The sequence below is a fragment of the Eucyclogobius newberryi genome, unplaced genomic scaffold, assembly GCF_026437365.1.
Source record: "Eucyclogobius newberryi isolate DKJ021-1_F unplaced genomic scaffold, fEucNew1.0.hap1 SCAF_20, whole genome shotgun sequence".
In the NCBI taxonomy this organism is placed as follows: Eukaryota; Metazoa; Chordata; class Actinopteri; order Gobiiformes; family Gobiidae; genus Eucyclogobius; species Eucyclogobius newberryi.
Window position 1 is genome coordinate 26063850 of NW_027315835.1, and position 21110 is coordinate 26084959.

At 39.9% G+C, this 21110-nt stretch overlaps 1 long non-coding RNA gene across 1 annotated transcript in view; it reads right to left on the reverse strand.

Moving 5' to 3' along the window:
• LOC140369541 (uncharacterized) overlaps positions 1-18105 on the reverse strand; it is a 185802-nt gene extending 167697 nt beyond the window's left edge. The window contains exon 1 of the long non-coding RNA XR_011928232.1: positions 17845-18105. This is a non-coding gene — a long non-coding RNA (uncharacterized lncRNA). The remainder of the gene's footprint in view (positions 1-17844) is intronic.
• Positions 18106-21110: the final 3005 nt, after the last annotated feature.

The following is a 21110-nucleotide window of genomic DNA, read 5'->3' on the forward strand; positions in this document are numbered from 1 at the left end:
GGATCTACGTTGTGCGAGCTCCTCACCCTAGCTCTAAGGGAGCTCTCAGCCACCTTGGAAACTAATTTTGACTAATTGTATCTGCAATCTTGTCCTTTTGGTCATCAAGCTCAAGCTCATGATCATTGGACTGTAGATTGACCGGTAAATAGAGAACTTTGCCCTTTGACTCAGCTCCTTCTTCACCACACAGTCCAATACAGTGACTGCATCACTATTATTCTCTTCCAGCTCTCTGGATTAGACCTTACCAGAGAGGTTGAGGAGATTCCACTGTAGTTTGTTTTAAATTTATTTATTTTATAGATCTCAAGCGGTGAACACCTGATGTGATGTACAGCAAACATAATAAATAATCAGGCAAAATGCCAACAAGAGCCTTATGAACACAGTATTGTTCTCTTCTCACATCGAATGACCGCCATCCTATTTTAGAATATAATTGATGAGGGTGAGTTCTGTATACTTCTCCTGTAATGAACCGTAATGCTGTATGAGAAACTGAGTTGAGAGGTTTTAATACTGTTGCTGAAGAATTCATAGGTTTTAATACTGTTGCTGTAGAATGCATATATATAATGTCACAATCTCTGTAGGATTATTTTTGTTTAGTACCACTGTTAAACAATGAAGAGCCAGCTCATAGAAGAGTTGTTTTACCAAAAGTAAAATTTGTGTAATTCGCTTGAGTTAAAATGAGGGACAATTCCAGCTTCTTAAAATAGATACCGTATTTTCCAGACTATAAGTCGCACCGGAGTATAAGTCGCACCAGCCAAAAAATGGACTGGAGTATGGAATGAGTGTGAAAAAGTGTGAAAATATCTAATAATAACACATATAAGTCGCTCCGGAATACAAGTATAAGTTTATAAGTATAAATATAAGTATAAGTCTCATTCCGGCCAAAACTATGAAAAAAGGTGCGACTTATAGTCCGGAAAATACAGTATATAAAATATTTAACCCAAACCCTGCAAAAAAAGGGATCCCTCTGTAGACTATAGTAAAAATCAGATAATCAGGTAGAACACGTAACAAAAATCCCAGGACTTCTCGTCCCAGGCTTGTTCTCTTTCTTTAGTCTTCCTCTATATATTTTTACTTGATTCGTTTGTGGTAATCCGCACAGTCCTACATTGCCTCAAGATCTTCCACGTCCCGGTAGCGTAAGTCCTACCTGCTCGTTGATGCTCTTAATTGCATGCGTTGAAGCCTCCACGCCTCCCTGGTCAGGCCTGTCCTCACCCGCGATGTCGTTCCGGCCTGTGTGCACTGCCGCTGGGAAGAGAGTTGCTTCTTACACGCAGAACACTGCAGGTGTAATGGGGGTCTTCTTTTCGTCCTGGTCAGACATTCCTCTCTGCGCCCCCTCCGGGTGAATGCCACCTCTCCCACCTGCAACCACACTGAAAGAAAGGCCAGCACATCCCTGCCATGACACGACCCTCAGGCCATAGGCCTAATTCACGTGCGCATCACTAAATTATTTTACCAAGTACTCACACACCAGGCAGAAACTCGTGCTTCGCTGTTGATGGTTTTCTGTATCGTGACGCACTTCTCTGGTTGTGCCGCCGATGTCCCTCTCCCTGGAGCTGGTTGGCTCCCACACTAGCTTCATCCATGTGGCTCTTCAACCTATTACAGTGAGCCGCATAGTCCTCTTTGCGCCCCTTTCCACCATGACGTTGTTGTCATTAATTAACATTTAATATTGTAATGCATTCATAAACCGTTAATATTGTAAACACTCACTATTCTTGCTCTGTCTTGCTTCTTTCTCATGAACTCAAGGCCAAACTGTTATCTGTCTCGGCTGAAGTAATACCACCTGCTTCTTGACCACAACATGACCATATAAGGAATGTACAGAGAAAGTCCATCTCGGTGGAAAGTTACTGAGAGGCTTGTCCCGAGAGAGTCAACCTTCATAAATATTCATATTCTTTGTCTTGAGTCTGTGAGGAAAAAACGTTTCAAGTAGTGCGCCTGGTGGAACTTTGTGTGTGAGGGATAGTTTACGCTGAACAATTTGTTTTAGTCTGTAATTGTAAGGGAAATCATTTTTTCTTCATACGACCACGTCTTGTCTTGTTTTCTCAGTTGTATTGAATCCGACAGGGTGCCCTGCCACACCGTCACCTGCGACTCCTCCCAGTTTCCCGGTCGGCTCCTTCGCTGCTCGTGCTAGCTCTTGCTCCGCTATCAGGCCTCTTGCTGTCCTTCCGTTTCTGCTTTTCTAGAGATGTTGCGCGCCACTCCACAGGTGCAGTGAATAGGGGCTGTGCTGATTGGGGGGAGTCATGTGATGTGCTACTCTGATAGTAATTAATTAAAACCAGGTAGTACAAATCAGTAAAACTCAATAAAACACATTAAAAGCAAACTTGTTCAAATCTACATTTTGTGCCCCTGTCACAATATCACCATAATCCAGCACTGAAAGAAATGTAGCCTTGATTAGCTGTTTTCTAAAATTAAGAGGAATACTCTTCTTTAGAAATACAGTATAGACAATCTGACTTTAGCTCTTATATTCCCATGTATTTGTTGTAGGGTACTTCTTTAATCACATCTTGTTCTCGAACATAACGGCCGCTCACTGGCCTCTCCACACGAGCTGTGAAACAACTGCAGTACATCCAGAACGCTGCTGCTCGGATCCTGACTAGAACCAGGAAGTACGACACATTAGTCCTGTTATCAGGTCTCTGCACTGGCTTCAGGCACAGAGAATATACTTTAAATCAGCTTGGCCTACCATCAAATACATCTTGGACATGTTAGTGCCATATGAACCATCTTGGACTCTGAGGACCTCAGGGACCGGCCTCCTGCTGGTTCTAGAGTCAGGACTAAACATGGGGAACCTGAGTTTCTGTTTTATTGCAGCTAAAATTTGGAAAAGTCTTCCTGAAAATGTGAGACAGGCTTCTACTCTGGCAACGTTCAAATCTAGGCAAAAAAATAATTAAAAATGTTGCGCATATGACTGAAAGGATTTTATTTGCACTCTTCTCTATTATGTCTTTACTATTTTGTGATTGTAATGCACTTCGAATTACCTTGTGTACAAATTGTGCTCTACAAATAAACTTGCCTTGCCTTTAGGTTAAGAAAGCTGGTTACGTATTTGCTTCTCCAAGAGTTTTGCTAGGCAGGATCATTTTGAGTTTGGAAAGAAAACATCTAAATCATTTTTCTACCTTCTTTATGCAAAGGAAGAACAAAAGCAGTTTTGCATAGTAATGGGATGCTTTCCATAATAATGGGATAATTTAATACTCTCTTTGAATTGTGAGATTATAAATATGAGCTAAAGAATGTACTAACTTACTAACCAATTGATGTTCATGTCACCTAAAATAAATAACTCATCAAAAGTGGAGAGGAAGGTTAAGAAGTCCTCTAGCTCACTGATTGGTACAGACGGATGACGATAAAAACCTACCACTATTATTTTCCCAGTATTATTTTTACCCAAACCCATCTCAAGGGCTATAAATTCAAAACTCTTTGACTTGGAGACTTTGGAATTTACAGATGCAGTAAAATAATAATTTATAAATGTTGCTACCCTATCTTCTATTACAACAAAAAAATCATATAATTGTCCAAAGAAATGTGAGCATCCAAGATTTTTGAGGTTAGCCATGCTTCAGATAACACAAATATATCAGGATGTACTTGTCTTGCCAACTCTAATATAGTATATTTTTGATTGAATACTTCACACATTAATGTTAATGGTGGTATGGACGATTTTTCGGCGATTTGAGAACTCAGGCGGAAGTGCGAATGCCACTCCCCCGTGCACATGCCACTCCCCCGTGCGGACTGATACAACGCACACGTGCGTTTGTTTGTTAGCGCAACGGAGCGCATCGCATCGCTCGTCTCCCGTAGATTTCTGTCCACTTCTGCGTCAGCTCGAACTGTCTTTCTCCGTCTTCATTTTGCCCCGTACACTGAGGGAACTATATTATGATAGATCCATGCGCTTAGGCACGCGGAAACGTGGGGACGAGCCTGACGTGGCTGCAGGTGAGCGGTAGGTGCGTTTTATGATTGATACGTGGCAGGACAAATGATTTATCCACGCCACGAGGAAATATGATACAAAATTTGCTGAAAAAAATCGTCCATACCACCTTTAATACCCCAAAGACATTTTCTTGATTTAAATGTTGAGAACCAGGCCAGTATTCGTTCCTCATATGCATTTTTTTCTGAAAAAAATCAAGACTGTTGTTTGATCATCCAGTTAAAGGCAACAAAACTTTGAATAGACTGCTTTCCCTATCTCAAGGCAATCTCACTGCTGGAGAATACTCTGTCCAGTTTGGTATCCTGGGAGCTAAGTTCAAATGGAATGAGGATTCCCTGCAGGCTGTATTTGTTAAAGGTCTAAATGAAGGATGAACTGGCAACTAGTGATTTAGCAAGATTAAGCATGTAATGTTGTCTAGAAGTCAATCTTCAATTGTCTCCAAGTCAATCTTCAATACATCTTAATCTTAATCAAAGACTTTTAATCGAAAAGCAACCAAAACAGAATTTACAGTGGGTTGTATGAGGTAGGCGTCCAGACATGCTGCACCTACAGTTTTGGTTTAAATAATACAAAAATACATTTGCAACACAGATCCTGCTCTCTCCACACTCCACACACTCCCACTGGCTTCATTCTTTTCAAATCGCACTAATGGACTGGTGTCAGGAGGACGTGTCTCCCAGGTGCAGCGCCTTCATTACACTGCTGGAGCGACGTACACAGCCCATAAAATACACTGGGAGCAAGAATCAGCAGTGCATCAACATATTTACATCTATGGTAGCGACGTAAAAGCTCTCAGGGAGTGGGAAAGAGCAGAATTAGAGAATGTGAATGTTGTTTTAATGTATGCTTTAGGTAGAGAGGAAGGTACATCAGTGTGGGGAAAAAAAAGTGTGTTAAGAGTAAGAGGTTTTTTTTCTCCAAGACTTCTCTTCGCTGTGCAATGCCATTATTTTAGTTTTGACTTGTACTATTGACTTATAAATGAAAAGCCTGTGTGTGTGTGATTTTGGATACCTTGAATATTCCAACAACAAATAAACATTCGATTGCACAGCAGTGCGTTGGCTAGCTAATCGTCTCTCACATGTTATGCTAAACTTTATTAAAATAATCTGATCATTCTATGGTAACACTACAAGTTAGAACAGCAGAGTATCCCCAGGGTATTAGAAAATAAACTGGTCTCCCTAAGGACATGGTCCAGGAATGTCCCTTAGGGAAGAGGCCTCATGGAAGACCCAGGACACGCTGGAGGGACAATGTGTCTGGGAGTCTCTCCTTAGACTGCTGCCCCCGCAACTAGCCCCGGATAAGCAGAAGAAGATGGATGGATGGCATTCAAATGTGTTTTCAGAGGACATCGCGTCATCTTGGAAAAAGAGACAAGAAAAGTGAAGAAACACAACTGAAAGAAAATAATCTAATCCGTGCAATGAAAGACTTAAATAAATAACTTGATAATGAACAACAACCTTCAACTTGAGCGAGATATGCAAATCAAAGAAAAACTGGATGAATTAGAAGCTATCTATCATGAACAAGTAGTTGGACTTGTCTCTAGATGGGGAGAAATGTTTTGCACAAAATAAACACTAAACTAAAAAAAAAAATGTTGGTCTCCTCACTCCAAATGAAATCATAACAATCAAGTGAGCTGGTGAAATATTTTAGATAAGTTTTCCCACGAAGGAGGTTACGAACCACTATGTGAGTCATTTTTCCCCGCACTCCAAAGAGTATCACCGCCACAACAAAATCTACGTTGCAAGCGGACTTTCCAGAAGACTCCAAAGTGCAAAAATAGTGCAAACATATTTACATGTATTCAAACATGGAGTTCCAGACACCCTTGGTGAATTAGTGTCGGAAGAGGGTGGGGAAATATGTCAATGATGCGTGTGGTGCGTCTGGTGCGATTGAACGAAACAGCGGGGAAAGAGGGGAATGAACGAGTGTGTGTTGGACGAGTGTGTTGGACTGTGCCGTTTGGTCAGCAAACAAACGGCGACGACAATTAAAGACTCTGTCACAAGATGAAATAAAGGAGGTTCCGGAAAAGGGCTTGAAGGAACCCTAGTTTATTAGGGTTATATTTTATTAGGATTTATTATTAGATTGTCTTTAATTAAATAAAATAAGAAAATATCTCCTAGCTTCTGTCAGTTATTCCCTTTCAAACTGTCAATTGTCCGAGTCACAGAGGCAAAGAGTCATTTCACTACTGTTGAAACAGAATTCAAATGGCCCCAAACTTATGGAAAATTGTTGACCCCTAACTTTACTCTGTTATGACACCCATATACTTGCCAAATGTACTGCCCAGCATATCAAAAAAGTTATTGGGACTCTTATTGAGCACAATCAAGTGAACCTTATTAAAGGAAGCTTAATTGGAAAAAAATAGACATATTATTGATATTGCAATTGAAGAATATAAAAAGCAGGAAAATGTAGAATTTCTGTTTGTATCAGACCTTGAAAAAGCATTTGATTAAATTAAAAAGAGCTTTAAGATAAGATAATCCTTTATTGTCCACACATGGGGAAATTTCATTGTTGCAACGCAGGTAGATACAGAATATGTGACTCGCCACGGCAATTGTCGGACCATGTCGGCCTCGGTGAAACTGAGAAAAACAGCATTTTACTTTTTTTTCCCCAAATTTGTGATTTTCATTTTTTTGCAGAATGTGCTAGTTGAAGTTATGAATAAGCCCCTGTGTGCTTCAGATAACACTATTGGTTGTCTTAAACGTATACATTAAGCTGTTAAAAATGTGGAGTTTTCGGGTCTTTTTCCTGCTCTCCTGGGGGGCGTCACCTTTTTCTAGCCAACGTGGTGTTTACATTTTCCACCAATCAGCTGTGATCCGCATGGCAGCTGCGTGCTCCGTGTTTTCTCATTACTCCAGACCGTCTGCAGAGCACAGTCTTCAGAGCTTACATTTCCTGGACTACATTGCAACGGAACTGTTTACTCAGGTACACTTTTACTTTACTACTAAATTGTTGCTTTAACGCTGTGTTTTAAGGAAGTCTCGTGATCACTTTAGAATCTTACTTGTCTGCTCCGGTGGAGCTAATGCTAAGCTAACATGTTGCTTCAGTGCACTCTGCAATACGGGCTTAATGTGACTACTTGCTGTTATCACCATGTTATCGGGTTATTTTTCGGCGTGGGTTGGCCCGTGGGTTGTGTGGGTCGTGCTTTGTGTCTGTTTTATGGTGCTAAACCGGCTGTTACCCCCACAGCCCGGAGCTAAACGCAGCTATTCGGAGCTAAGTTGTAAGCTAAACTTTGCTATGTTATCAGGTTATTTTTCGGCGTGGGTTGGCCCGTGGGTTTTGGGTCGTGCTTTGTGTGTGTTTTATGGTGCTAAACCGGCTGTTAGGCCCGGAGCTAAACGCAGCTATTCGGAGCTAAGTTGTAAGCTAAACTTTGCTATGTTATCGGGTTATTTTTCGGCGAGGGAAGAGAAAAAAACTACAACTCCCGATACCACTTCTGGTCACGTGGCTTACGTACGTTGCACGTCACGCACGCACTGCGTCACTCGAACCAATCACGCGCTTGCCTGGCCATTATCAGCTTCTTGTGTGTCTCTCTGTGCACGGTGTTGGGAGAGACAACAGGACGGCTGAACCAGGTAAGCTTTGCGACTAAAACACCCGCTTTTAATCACTTTAATCAATCGAGTGTATGTTTATGTTTTGGTGTGCTGTTCTGCAAGTGTTTTGCTTTTACGAGCAGTGTTATCTCAAGTGAGCTAGCTAGCATCGCTAGCCGAGGGCAGATGTCCCAATATCTCCGCGTTTTGCATCTTAAATACACCGTTAACGTCACAATGTGAACTGTTATCTGTGAAGCGTGTTATTCCCATATTACTGTTAACCCTAATCCTTTTATCCCCCTTTTCAGAATTGGCAAAGACACCCTGACTGACATGACCTGTCTCTACGTGAAGTCTGCTAAGGAGCGTGGTAAGTGTAAAACATTATTTTGGTGATTTTCGTGTTTTAATGATTAGAGTATAATTAACCATAAGCAACATCTGTTTTTCAGGTGAGCCTGCAGTTTGTACATCAAGCTTCAGATCACTGTGGAAACAGCTTCTCCCACACATCAGAAGCTGCAGGCCACGCACAGATCATCAGATTATAAAGCGAGCATACATGAAGACCAGGGTTGACACTTTGGAAGACATCGCTGAGGTTAGTTTATATTATTTGACTACTGTAATGTGTAAACATAAGCCTGGCAAAACTTCAGTGCTGCTCTCTGCTTAAGATATGTTTCTTCTGTTCTCATTTTCTTACATTGTCGCCCTTGTCATCAGGTAGTGGAAAACAGCTCTCCTGAGACTCACCTCAATATCCCACAGCTTGTTGGAACGGCGGATGGCAAAGTGTTTGTCAAGAACTTGGACTGGCAGAAGCATCTGAGTCCCTTCTTCAGACGGCTTCCAAAGATCAAGAGTTATCAGCACTTCAGGTATTTATATTGAAACTCTCACATTGTGTTAAAAAAAAAATAGTTAATGAGTGTTTTATGTGAAATAGTTAGCCATTTCTTAAATGTCCTGTTATTTGTTTACAGCTTTGATGCCAAGAGCCGAGAGTCACAGCACAGAAGAGTGCACAGACGAAGAAGAGGATGAGGATGTGATCTCTGATGTAATTGGACTCTGGTGGTGTTCATATCATATCTATTATCTCATATATTCAAAGCCATGGACCCGTTGCAGTTCGTATACCTGGCCCTGGCATCTGTTTATAAGAGTTCTTCTATTAAGAGTGTTTTTTAAACTTCCTTTAAGTTACTGTCCTTTCCCCCTGTATCTACTGTGTTGTAACATTTAACATTATCTTATCTTTTGTTGTTTGTGTTGAATCATTCAGTGCACCATTGTTGGTGCACTGAATCACCTGTGAATTATGTTTATCGACAAATGCAATGAACCCTATTCTCATTCTGATTCTTTGATTCTATTCAGGGCCTTTTGTAATCCAAGTATTTCCATTTTAATATAGTAACTTCTAATTCTGATTCAAGTCCAGTTACCATCAATAACAACACTCCTCTTGAGTATTCAGTGACAGCTGTAGGGGGAGGTGGTGTCAATGTGACAGGGGGGAGGGCTTATCTCAATGAGATGCAAATGAGCCCCTGTGACTCTGGGCTCTCCGGTGAGAAACTTTGGAAGCCGTTTTCTCAGTGAATGGGTTTGAGAGTTGTTTACGTTCAAATGACCACAACTTACTTAAATATTATCAGATCTACATGAGTGAGACATCATTGGAAAGCTTTGAATTCACACTTTCAGAATCTGTGAATAACTCAATGTCTCCGGGTAGACTTGTAACTGGATTGGCCACGGTCAGTCACATATCTTTATCAATAGCACATAATGTTTTTATTTTTTTATTTTGGAAAAATATATTAAAATGGGTTCACATTAAAAAAAAAAAAGTTTATCAAATCGTAAGCTTTAGAACAATGTCACATTGTGTAGAGGGGTCCGTCAAGGATGCCTTTTATCTCCTTATTTTATTTATTTGTTTCATGTATGAAATATTGGCCATTAGAACAAGAAAAACTATAAAAAATAAAAGGTTTTATTCCAAACAGTAAATAAATAAAATGAGTGAGATTAAAATTAAATAGCACAGAAAATGTTGATTATTTTATCATTTTCTTCATGTGTCAAAGTTCTGGGGTTCAATTCAGAAATGATTGATGGAAATCAGAATCAAACAAGACATTATTTCCATGAACATAATACTAGGAATCCTGTAATGGTAATATCTTTTTCCAGCGCTCTTCGGGGGCGTCACCTATTTCTAGCCAGCCGTTGTTGTTATTTTTCGGCCAATCAACTGCTAGCCACATGACACCGTCATACTCTGTGGTGTTGAAGATGGAGTACACATGTATAGAGTACGGAGTACAAAAAGACGAAAAAGAAAAAAGATCCACAAAAAGAAAGTGCATGGCGTAAGTACTCACAAGATCCCTGCATGCATGCATACATGCTAAAATGATATGCACATCGAAAACTAGCTCAGTAGGTGTTGTTTGTTCCTGTGTTAGCCGCGGGCTAAGTTGGAAGCTAGGCTAAGCTAGCTCCATTTAGCTTATTTTTCGGCGTTGTTCTGTACAAATTATATAATTATGTAGTATTTCTTGACCCGTGGGTTGTGCTTTATGTGTGTTTTATGGTGCTTTGCGGAGCTCGGAGCTTTGCGGTTAGTTTTTGTGGCTAAACCGGCTTTTGTTTAGTCGGTTTAGTGTTGTTGTTGTTTAGTTTTCGTGAACTGTAAACAAGGGTCAAAACCATATAATGACCCAACAGTTATGATTTGACTAAAAAATGTAAAAACCCCTTTGTTTTGTTGGTGGTTGAAACCGTCAGAATAACGTGTCAGTCGTGAGTCGTCTCTGTGACTGTCGCTCACTGATGACATCAAAGAGGGATTCTGCTTTACAACTCAGTGCAGGTTTTGTACTTTTATTTTCCCATTCGTCTTTGCAAACTGTAAAACCGTGATCACCATTTCGCACGGATTCAGTTCCACCGAAACAAAGTTGTCATTAGAAAAACACCAGACCCAAACACACTTTAAAATCTGAAAACAAACAAACAAATAACAAAGGCGGAGTTGAATTCAGTTTTTGATGTTTTTATTAAATTGACTAAAAACAGATGAAACAAACGCACAATAACTTGAAGACGGCAAACCAAGATGTTAGAATTTCATCTCACTCCCACAGCGTACGACGACACCTGAGGAGCGATGGAGCTGTTACCATCCACCTATTTCACCCTGTGCACAATGGTTGGACCCAAATGGCATTGCTTATTAAAAGAGGATCTTACAGACCACATGCAAGTGTGATGGATCATTAGAAAGCTTAGGCCTTCTAGTTTCTGCAGATGTGCACATGAACACTGTCAGGGCTTCAGAACTTACACTACAGAAGCGAAGCCCAAACTTAAACAAAACATCCTTTTTTTAGTCTCGCCTGAATATTGTCAATTTGTAATGGTCCTGAGCATGACATACTTCATTGTGTGCTTATGCTGTTCACTGTACATGCTGTTTATCTTGTTGACAACAACTGTGTAAAGTTTCAGATCTCTAGGAACAGGCATTTTGGTGCTGTTGACCTTTTTGTACCAAAAAGTATATTCGGAACAAGTGATCCAAATATGTGCCAACTGTGCCAAACTGTTTTATTACAATTTTAGCTCCTCTATGATCATAAAACATACATTTTGATGTTTTGTAGGCCACTAATATCTATTATAACTGCTGAAAACAATGTATGTGAAAATGTATAAATATGAGTTTACCCTTGAATTTCCCATATCGAGGTAAAAAAAAAAAAAAATTAACAGTATTTGTATTTTATTTTTGTATTGGTATAATAATAAATATATCTAACAAAATGCGCGTCCAAAAGGCTAATAAAATCAAAAAACGTGATGCGTAAAATCTAGTCGCAAAATGCAGAAGAATCTAGGCTCTGACAGCCTTACGCACGAGAACAGGGAGAATTCTGTGTGAATAAGGCCTTTGTCCCGCCCACCATTCGAAAGCTATTCTTATTGGCTAGAATAATATGTCAATCAAAGTCTCCTACGTGACTGTTAGCAGTAGCTAAGGGCTAAAAACAAAGATGGATGCGCGCCTCGGAAGTGGCGCATTTTTTCCTCCGGAGGCTGTAGCAAACAAACCCTGCTTACAGCTTTGATGCCAAGAGACCAGGTGTGGTGTTTGCAAAAAGTCACTGTGAAGCAGAACCTGTGGAATTTCAGCTACTACACAATTCAGCTGTTCTGCCTCCGGTTGACAATCTCCATGTCCTGGTCCCACCTGGACTGGACATTGATAGGCAGACCTATCTGCATGAAAAAATCAGGCCTTTCTGTGCTGACGAGGCAAAAGCCATCACATGCCCAGCTCTAAGAGTCACAGCACAGAAAAGTGCACAGACGAATATGCAGAAGAGGATGCGGATGTGATCTCTGATGTAATTGGACTCTTGGATTAATACATTTTTATTAGACTGAACAAAATAATGTCTGTTTGCCGTAACCCGACCGACCCTGTATGAAATTAGCCGACTGAAGAAAAAAAAAAAATCTGCATTTTGTTGAAAAAACGTCACGCTGGTATACCTATCTTTCATTCCAAAGGACTGATAAGGCACTTTCATTTTCGGTCCTCCACATGCTTCTGTAACAAAACAGAACGCGCAAAATGAAAGTTATATTGCCCTATACAAGTCAGTTTTGCCTCTGTCGGCGCCACTGCAGTGTCCATAGTACATGTCACTCTCTATCACGGTGTGACTTGATTTAAATTTGACTTACGCAATGCATTCTGGGATTGAAACACGCCCAGCAGCGTCATCACAACAAACATGGCGGTGCCCGTGTCCACCGCATGTTCCCCCCGCTCGCCTTCGCTACCAAAATAAAGGATAGCGGCGTACAAAAGGTCGATAAAAATATCTTAAAATCGTGAGATTTAGTCTCCTGATCGGGTTGATCGAGACGTTTTCCGTCATTGACTGTAGAAGCCTGACCCCTGGTGCTCACTCCGAGTCAAAAAATAGAAAAATTTGGATCTTTTTTTTTTTGCCTTCAAAGTAAAAATAATAATAATTTGTCTACCGTCCGACCCACTTGAAAAATGTTGGGTCGGGTTACAGCAAACAGACAATTTATTTGGGGTAGCCTTATGTACATATCACCACTTCCTATTTCACTACATAACTTTATACCTTTTATATTTTATTATGTATATTACATGCCGTTTAGTGCTCAGTGTTCAACGTTTTGTTGTTTGTGTTGCACTGAATCACCTGTGAATTCTGTTTATCGACAAATGGCAATAAACCCTATTCTGATTCTGATTCTTTGATGCTACTCAGGGCCTTTTGTAATCTAAGTATTTAATAAGTATTTCCATTTTAATATAGTTACTTCTAATTCTGATTCAAGTCGAGTTCACATCAATAACAACACTCCTCTTGAGTCTTTAGTGACAGCTGTAGGGGGAGGTGGTGTCAGTGTGACAGGGGGAGGGTTTGTCCCAATGAGATGCAGATGAGCCCCCCTGTGACTCTGGGCTCACTCAGGTGAAAAACTTTGAGCCCCGTTTTCTCAGTGAAAGGTTTTGAGAGTTTTGAGTTTTGAGAGCGCTCTGAGCGCTCGTCACTGTGGTGTCTCCATTTTAAATACCCATCATGCATCGCGCATAGTGTCCGTACAATGCTTTCCAAAATAAATGACTCCCGCAGGATTTTGGCAAAAAATTACTTTGCGCTCTCTTATCTTCTGTTACACCGAATCATCAGAACAAGTTCCTATGTTTGTGAATTCTGTTCATTGACAATGGCAATAAACCCTTTTCTGATTCTGATATAATTCTGAATTTCACATAAAATAAAAATGCATTATGTTTACAAGGGTTAATCGTATGTTTGCCAGCAAATTCTATGCTTACGTACTGTATGTAAGCAACATTTTGAAATTTTTTTGAGCATTCAAAGAATGTAATGTTTATGTAGAAGTTGGAAATGTTAATCACCAACGGGGGTTCAGGAGCGGGACCACGCCTCAACCTCTACTCCACCAGTAAACACGCCCCACTCTCTAACCACACCTCTAATTACCCAGAAGCCCTATTTATAAGGCCTATTCACAGCATATCTTGTCGTCTCAGCTCTCTCGACCCCACCCCCCCACCCCATGTCTCTATCATCTTCACCTTAACACATCACCATCTACGGAGGTGGGGTTCTGAATCGGCTGGGCTGAATACCCGAGACAGAGCCCCAGCCAACTCTCGTTGCTCAATCGTCGCTCCACCGTCGCGCCCTCCACTGCCGCGCGCTCCATTGTCGTTATTATCAATAAATATTCTTTCATACTCTGTTGTGGCGTGGTCCCTGCTAGTGAAGTTATTGATGTGGCAAAAGTACCTACTTGAATCGACCTGTTTGAGCAGATAGAAGGACTTCAATGTATCTGAATTCTCTCTTTGTTTTGTCTATCTTATCTGCTCTGTCTGTCTATCTGACTATTCTGTATGTGTTGTCTTGACCTGTTCTGTTAATTTTTTTGCTATACAGTATTCTTTAATTATTTTCTATTTTTATTTATTTCAACAAAAGGATGCAACCGTTATCATTGTTGTTGGATATTTAAGTTTCTTTTTGTTTGATGTGACGTTAGAGTGACGTGAGTGTGAAATTGTCACAGAGTAAAAAGAAAATCCATTTTACTTGTTTGGCCTCGATCATTGTTAATCGTAATTGTCCTCACCCTGCAAGTGACTGTCAGTGGGAACCAAGCGCACAGTAGAAAACTGCTTCAGATTTGCCTTGGCGTACCAAATGGAGAATCAGAAATCACAGCACAGATTTCAGGTCCTTTGTTACTGCAGCCACCAGTACTCTGAACCAGTGATTTGATTCATTCCATCCATTACCACCCCATAATAACAAGACTGGTGCTATGTCTTAATGGTCCACTGGATCAACAAGGATTTATTGGTGCTGAGGGGTTGCACAAATGCTATGCTGTCAAATTATGTGCACAAAACTTCACAACTAATAAGATACGGTCTGTGCACATGACCTGATAACGCAGCTTTAACCACACCTCTGCTTTGAGCGCCTCACACATATTCTGAATAAACATTTCACCAAACTTCAGAACTTTAGGCCATTGCAGATAACTCGAGGAATAAGCACCAAGCGAGTCCGTATAAAATAAATGTGTCTACTGCCTTGCCCGTTTCTGCGTAGCACCTCAGGGTGCTACAGTTTTCCCTATCACTAAAAACATGCACAATAGGCTCCTTCCCTCTGGGACCAGGACACCCCTGTAAAAGAGATTTTAAATCTCAGTTGGACTTTCTTGGTTAAATAATGTCCAGTAATCAAAGTATCAAAACAAATAGTTGTACTAAATGAAGATGTGTACATTTTAATGCTTGTCATCAATTTTAGTCATATTAGGCCTATTTGGTCTGTGTTTGGTGTCAGCAGCATTTAGGACTGTTCAATGTGTCAGGTTTTCTGTTTGTCTTATAGAGCCTATTTGAAACCTTTTTATACATATATTTATAGAAATTCCTTCACCCATAAAATTAGGCCAAAAAAAATATGCTCATATTTGGTCAGCGTGCAGACCGGCTGGGTCGGCATTAGATCATGCACTGCTAACTCACGGAAGTCAGAATGAGTTAGGAGTGTATGATCTAGTGCCGACCCACTGGCTGCCATGGCCGTGGCGTCAGGCATGCCCGGGGTAGCAGCAGTGAAGATATTTTGTGTGACGGTCGAAAAGTTCTCACATCACGTAGTGACAATTTAAAAAATAGTGCGACGCCGACACTGGCAGCCTGTCACGGGTTCGTTTGCCACTTTCAAAGTTCCAACTACTGCTGGAAATGGCTATTAGCAAGTAATCCATTTGGTCAACGAGACTCCAAAGTACGGCTGGGCACGTACAGACTATGGTGCTTTGGAAAACGTTTGTTGTCTGCTAATGGCTCTTTTCCTGTGGTTTGACTAGTATAGTCTATTTTATTCAATATCTGCATACCAATAAGGCCACTTCAATTAGAGGCACTCACTTCTGAGAAAAGAAAACTGCAAAACCTGTGCGAGGATTTAAAAAAAAAAAAAACAGTATTTATTTTATTTGGCCTTGGACCAGTGTCTAGTATTGTATCAAGAAAACAATTACCATTAATTATTCTCTCAAATGTTCTTGTGTGCACAAGCTAATTTACAATAGAGTATTCACTACAACAGCGAATTGAGAAGGGTATTACAAGCAAGCACAAAAGCAGCAGAACATACTACATGATTCTTTTTGTAATACTATCCATTATATTTGTTTTAATGAAGTATAATTACATTTTGTTTCAGGGCACCCTCTTGTGGTGACTGCTGGAACATATGTTAGAGGGCACTGCCTCGGGTTCATTCTAAAACAGAAAAGCAGTAAACCCTGTGTTTCATGGGACCAAACATCAAATTATATTGATGGATAGAAACATCAGTCTGTTTCATTTACTCTTTTTCATCACTTCATTATGGCAATGCATCCAAATGCGCCTTTAATGAAAGAGTAGAGACAAGACACAGACTCCAGTCCCGGCTTAGTATAGATACTATTTTAAAATAAATTAAAACAACCTTCGTCATGCAACACAACGCAAAATTAATAAACACACATAATAAATAACACTCTGAAAATGTCTCTATTTTATTTATTTTTTTGAAATTCAAAATGGCAAGACCATTTCGCAAAGCATGTTTTTCAAAATCACGGTAGGAAAGATAATGTTTAACAAGGTAGATAAGTTAAATGCCACACAGTGAACATTTCAGCCAAGCAATAACATATCCACAGAAAAAAGAAGACACTTTTCATTATTTTCACTGGACTTGCACAGGTGCCACGCCGCTCTAGGTGAACTCATCCTACATTATTGAACCAGCCATGCGCAGAGGCTGCGTTAACACAAAGACGTGACGCGATGCCTCTGAATAATGTATGTTGTTTGAAGAATCAAATCTTCAAAAAACACTATGAGGCCCTGAACACAAAGTCCAAGACATAACATTGTATACCATAAAATGCATTGTCTTTCAGCAATAGTAACAGTAACAGAATAGATGCTGGTTTTGCAGTTTTTTGCCAGAGCTAGCAAAATGTCAAGGGGCTGTTACCATTGGAAATTACTCCAGGTTGACAAAAGATTACAACGGTCATTTTCAATACCCATAATTACCTTTCCGTCAAATAAACCTAACCTTTCAGCTCAATTTCTTATGTTGCGTGTTTTGATGTTTCCCTCACACAAACTTGGTACGGTTTTAAGACAGATTAGGGCCAACATAATTTTTCGGTCGACTGCCTTTGCAAATTGGTCGCGTCACCGAGCTTTTCCTTTGGTGCGTTGTCAGCAATAGCGGCGGTGAAAGGTGCCACGTAACCTGAGTCTACCTCCGATTCCAATTATGTACCAAGTGTTTTGTCCCAGCAGAAGGTCCACGACGGCGAGGAGGCAATTACATGCTTAACTCATAGGAGAATCAAAGAGAAGGCTGTCAAAAGGAAAAAAATCTGTTTATGTGGCAGTTTAACTTCAATAAGGCATTTCTGCATCTATTAAACTAACTATTATTGGTCTTTAAAGGAGACATTTGTGTAGGTTCTCAGCATTGTACTATAACTTTGGTAGCTCATTATTTAGCATTTTGTTCATTGTAACAAGCAGCAACTTGACATTTATGTTTTGTTTTATTTTGGAAAAGAGTCCATGTAAATTGGCTGCTGCGCATATGATGTGCCCAAACCAGAAATTCCTCTACAATCATGGTGCATTTCCTTCAAGATATTGGTTCTATGTCTGGATACAAACTCAATCTACAAAAAAAATCTCTCTTACTTTTGACCCCTTTTGACCTTTAACCTACCCATTTAGATGGGAAATGGAATCTATTACATATTTAGATGTTGTCCTTCATAAATAATTGTTGACAATTTATAGAAAAATTATACCCCTCTTTTCTCCATTATAAAAACTGACATTAAAATGTACTCTTACCCCACACTTAAGTCTAAGTCAAAGGATTGAAACTATAAAAATGAATGTTTTAGCCGATATTTATCAGCCAAGCTGCCAGTGCATATAATGGTGCAGTTTTACACGGCCATCATTGAGTCCATCCTCACGTCCTCCATCACCTCTTCCATCACCGTGTGGTACGCTGGAGCCACAGCCAGGGACAAACAGAGACTACAGCGCATTGTGCGCTCTGCTGAGAAGGTGATCGGCTGCAGACTTCCATCTCTGAGGGACCTGAACGTCTCCAGGGTTCTGGGACGAGCAGGTCGGATCACAGCCGACCCTTCTCACCCTGGACATGGACTATTTGAGCCGCTCCCCTCAGGCAGGAGGCTACGGTCCATCTGGACCAGAACCTACTGCCACAAGAACAGTTTCTTTCCCTTGTTGGACTCATGAACATTTCATGAACTTATGAACACCTGCCACTTTAACTACAATTTGTCACTCACTAGACATTTCACTTTCTGCACTACATCTGTAAGTGTAACAAAATTTTGTGCACAAAGTAAGCATATTTAAATTTTTTATAGTAAATATAAATAGTTTTTCTTCAATGCATGCTGTTTTTGATTTTATATGTTTATTTTGTATTATTGTTCATTGTTGTATGTTGCACCGAATCACCAAAGCAAGTTCCTATGTTTGTGAATTTTGTTAATTGAAAATGGCAATAAACGTTTTCTGATTCTGATCTATTCCAGACTCTCACAATTTCCATTCCCAAACAGCTGTTTATTGGGTGGAATAAAACAATCTCAAGATTCATATGGTAAGGCAAAGAAAGAAATAAAAACTCCAAACCTTGTCTGAAACGTATGACTTAATTTCTGTTCAAATCTGGTGTGATCCAGGGTAAAATCTGTGCTTAACATGGAAGGAGCTAGAGATTCAAGGTCTGGGTAACAAAAAGTATTGTAGAAAAAAGATTCTGCTGTAGCCACCGAGTGGGACCTCCTAATAAAGGGAGTATTATATACTCTCTTTGTTTGCTAACCCTGTAATGGGCTATCTACATCTTATTGTAAACTGACTTTCGCTCCCTCCTCACTGAGCACCTGATTAGCATCTGAACGCCCTGGGCTTCAACCGCTCTAGGGTTTCAAGAGACTATTATATACGACCGGAAGGTTGAATCTTAAACTTCAATCTCTGTTTGAGGAAAAAAAACATATATAATAAAAAAAGGTTTTTTCTCGAGATTGTAAAAGAAAATTACATGATTTCATATGTAGAAGGAATCCTTTGGCTTGAAGAAACGGGACTTGTATAGGTATTTACAAATAAGTTGTATTAAAACCAAGAACTTAAACAAAGTAATGACCATTATAACTCTCAAGCTCATAAATCAGAACTTTCAAGGGGAATAATATCTAAAATATATCAATTAAGTAAATAATCAGGACAACTACTCTATTAAATATATTAAAAACAAATGGTTTTGCTGGAAAAATGATTTTTGACATTATGTCAAAGTGCCCATTGTATTCACATGGGAAATGCTAACTGACCCTCCTTGAACCGACCCCTTAATGTGGTGGAGGGGTTTGAGCATCCAAATTATCCCAGGATTTTGAAGATTGAAATATGGAAAACTTGATGTGTCCCCTGAGGACTTCTTCTCACATGCAATGGTATTTATGTATTTATTTATTTGTCTATGGGAGTTTTTGTTTATAGGAGATCTTCTACTGAAAGTGTTTTTCAGACTTCCTATAAGTGATCTGTTCTTTTCTTCTGTATCTACCTCTGTATCTACCTGCGTTGCACCAATGAAATTTCCCCATGTGGGACAATAAAGGATTATCTTATCTTTTCTACACTGTGTCCAAGGCTTGCGCTTCCTTCTAGATTGCCCCCCGGTGGCCGTTAGCCGGTAAAATCTATAGATTAGACACACCGCTGTATTGGCTGCAGGGTTCAAAGCGTGGGCAAAAAGTACTCCGAAAAGTACGGTACTTGGGACTGAAAACTCCTACCATGGACACAATAAAAGGATACTTTTGGAGCAATCTTTTGGCAGCAGTAAAAAGGCCATCACAAAGAAATGGATGACACAAACATCACCAATAATCAAGGACTGGACTGACATCATAACAGATCTCAGAAAAATGAAAAAACTGATTTCAGACTTAATTTGGAAATGGACAGATTTAACAGACTTGAGAGGGAATTTTATTTTAATCTAAATGTGATGAGTTGATGAGTTGATGTGTTCTTATTTAGATTTTTGCTCTTCAGTTGTGTTGTGTTTTGTAATGTTCTATGTTCTAAAAAATGTAAAGTTCTATGTTCTAAAAAATGTAAAAAAGAAGAAGAGATAATTAAATGTCATGCATGTTTTTATATCCTTCACACAAGTCTGTCTACTTGACCAACCTATCGTCAATTTGTTTCCTTATGTATTAATTAACCTTCTGTTCAAGCAATTGGGAAATGGAAAAATAATAACTTAATACTTTAGAATAAAAATAAAAAACAAACAATCTTTCACACGTCTGAATATTGTCATCGGGATAATCCAAAATGTATTTTTTTTTCCAATAGTGCAAAATGTTCTAAAAACTTGTCATCGCTGTAACGCATATTATATTTTGTTATCTCTTTAGGCTCACATTCTGGTCTGCCCTGCCTGTCTCCTCTTAGCTGTCTCTAATATACCTCGCTCTGTCAAATTCGCGACACAAAATCAATGATTTTCTTTCGGTTTGAGCGTGGTGGAGGAACCTTCCCTCGATCGAAATCCATTCAAGCTGAGCGGTGCAGGGACAGGTGCGTGTGGTGCACTAAAGACAGCTTTCTTTTCTTTTAAAAATTAGAGGCATCCATGGTAATGCCAAACAATTACCAGGGAGAATCTAAAAGCTATCTTCCCATTACTGGTGAAAGGGATCATTACCGGTGGAGTTGAATAGAGGTTTGAAAGTTTTTTGGCGATGAATTTGAAAAGGGGTGATAATAAAGTCTCGGATCAAATAGGTGGAGTAGAAAAGAACGCATTCTCGGGTAAAATCTGTTGACAAGGTGGGTAGCCAATGGAGTGGTACAAATAGGTTGCAAGAGTGAGGATGAGGAATGAGGATGAGGTTCGGACAAGCGATCGTTGCAACAGTAGGAATACATTGTGGAATCATGTTTCGGAGTAGAAACATAGATTGAAGAGAGTGTAATCCTTACATTCAGAGAGGAGTCTACAAACTGCAGATAATAATGCTGTCACTACGAGCGAAGGATGATGGAACTTAATCACATTCAGACGTGTTTTACTATTAAGATTGAGAATGAGCGGGATAAAAGACAGATGAGAGGGTAGTCTGAATGAAGGGTGGGTGCCCACGAGTCCGAAGGTTCACTGGTCCGAAGGTTCACTGGTCCGAAAATTCAG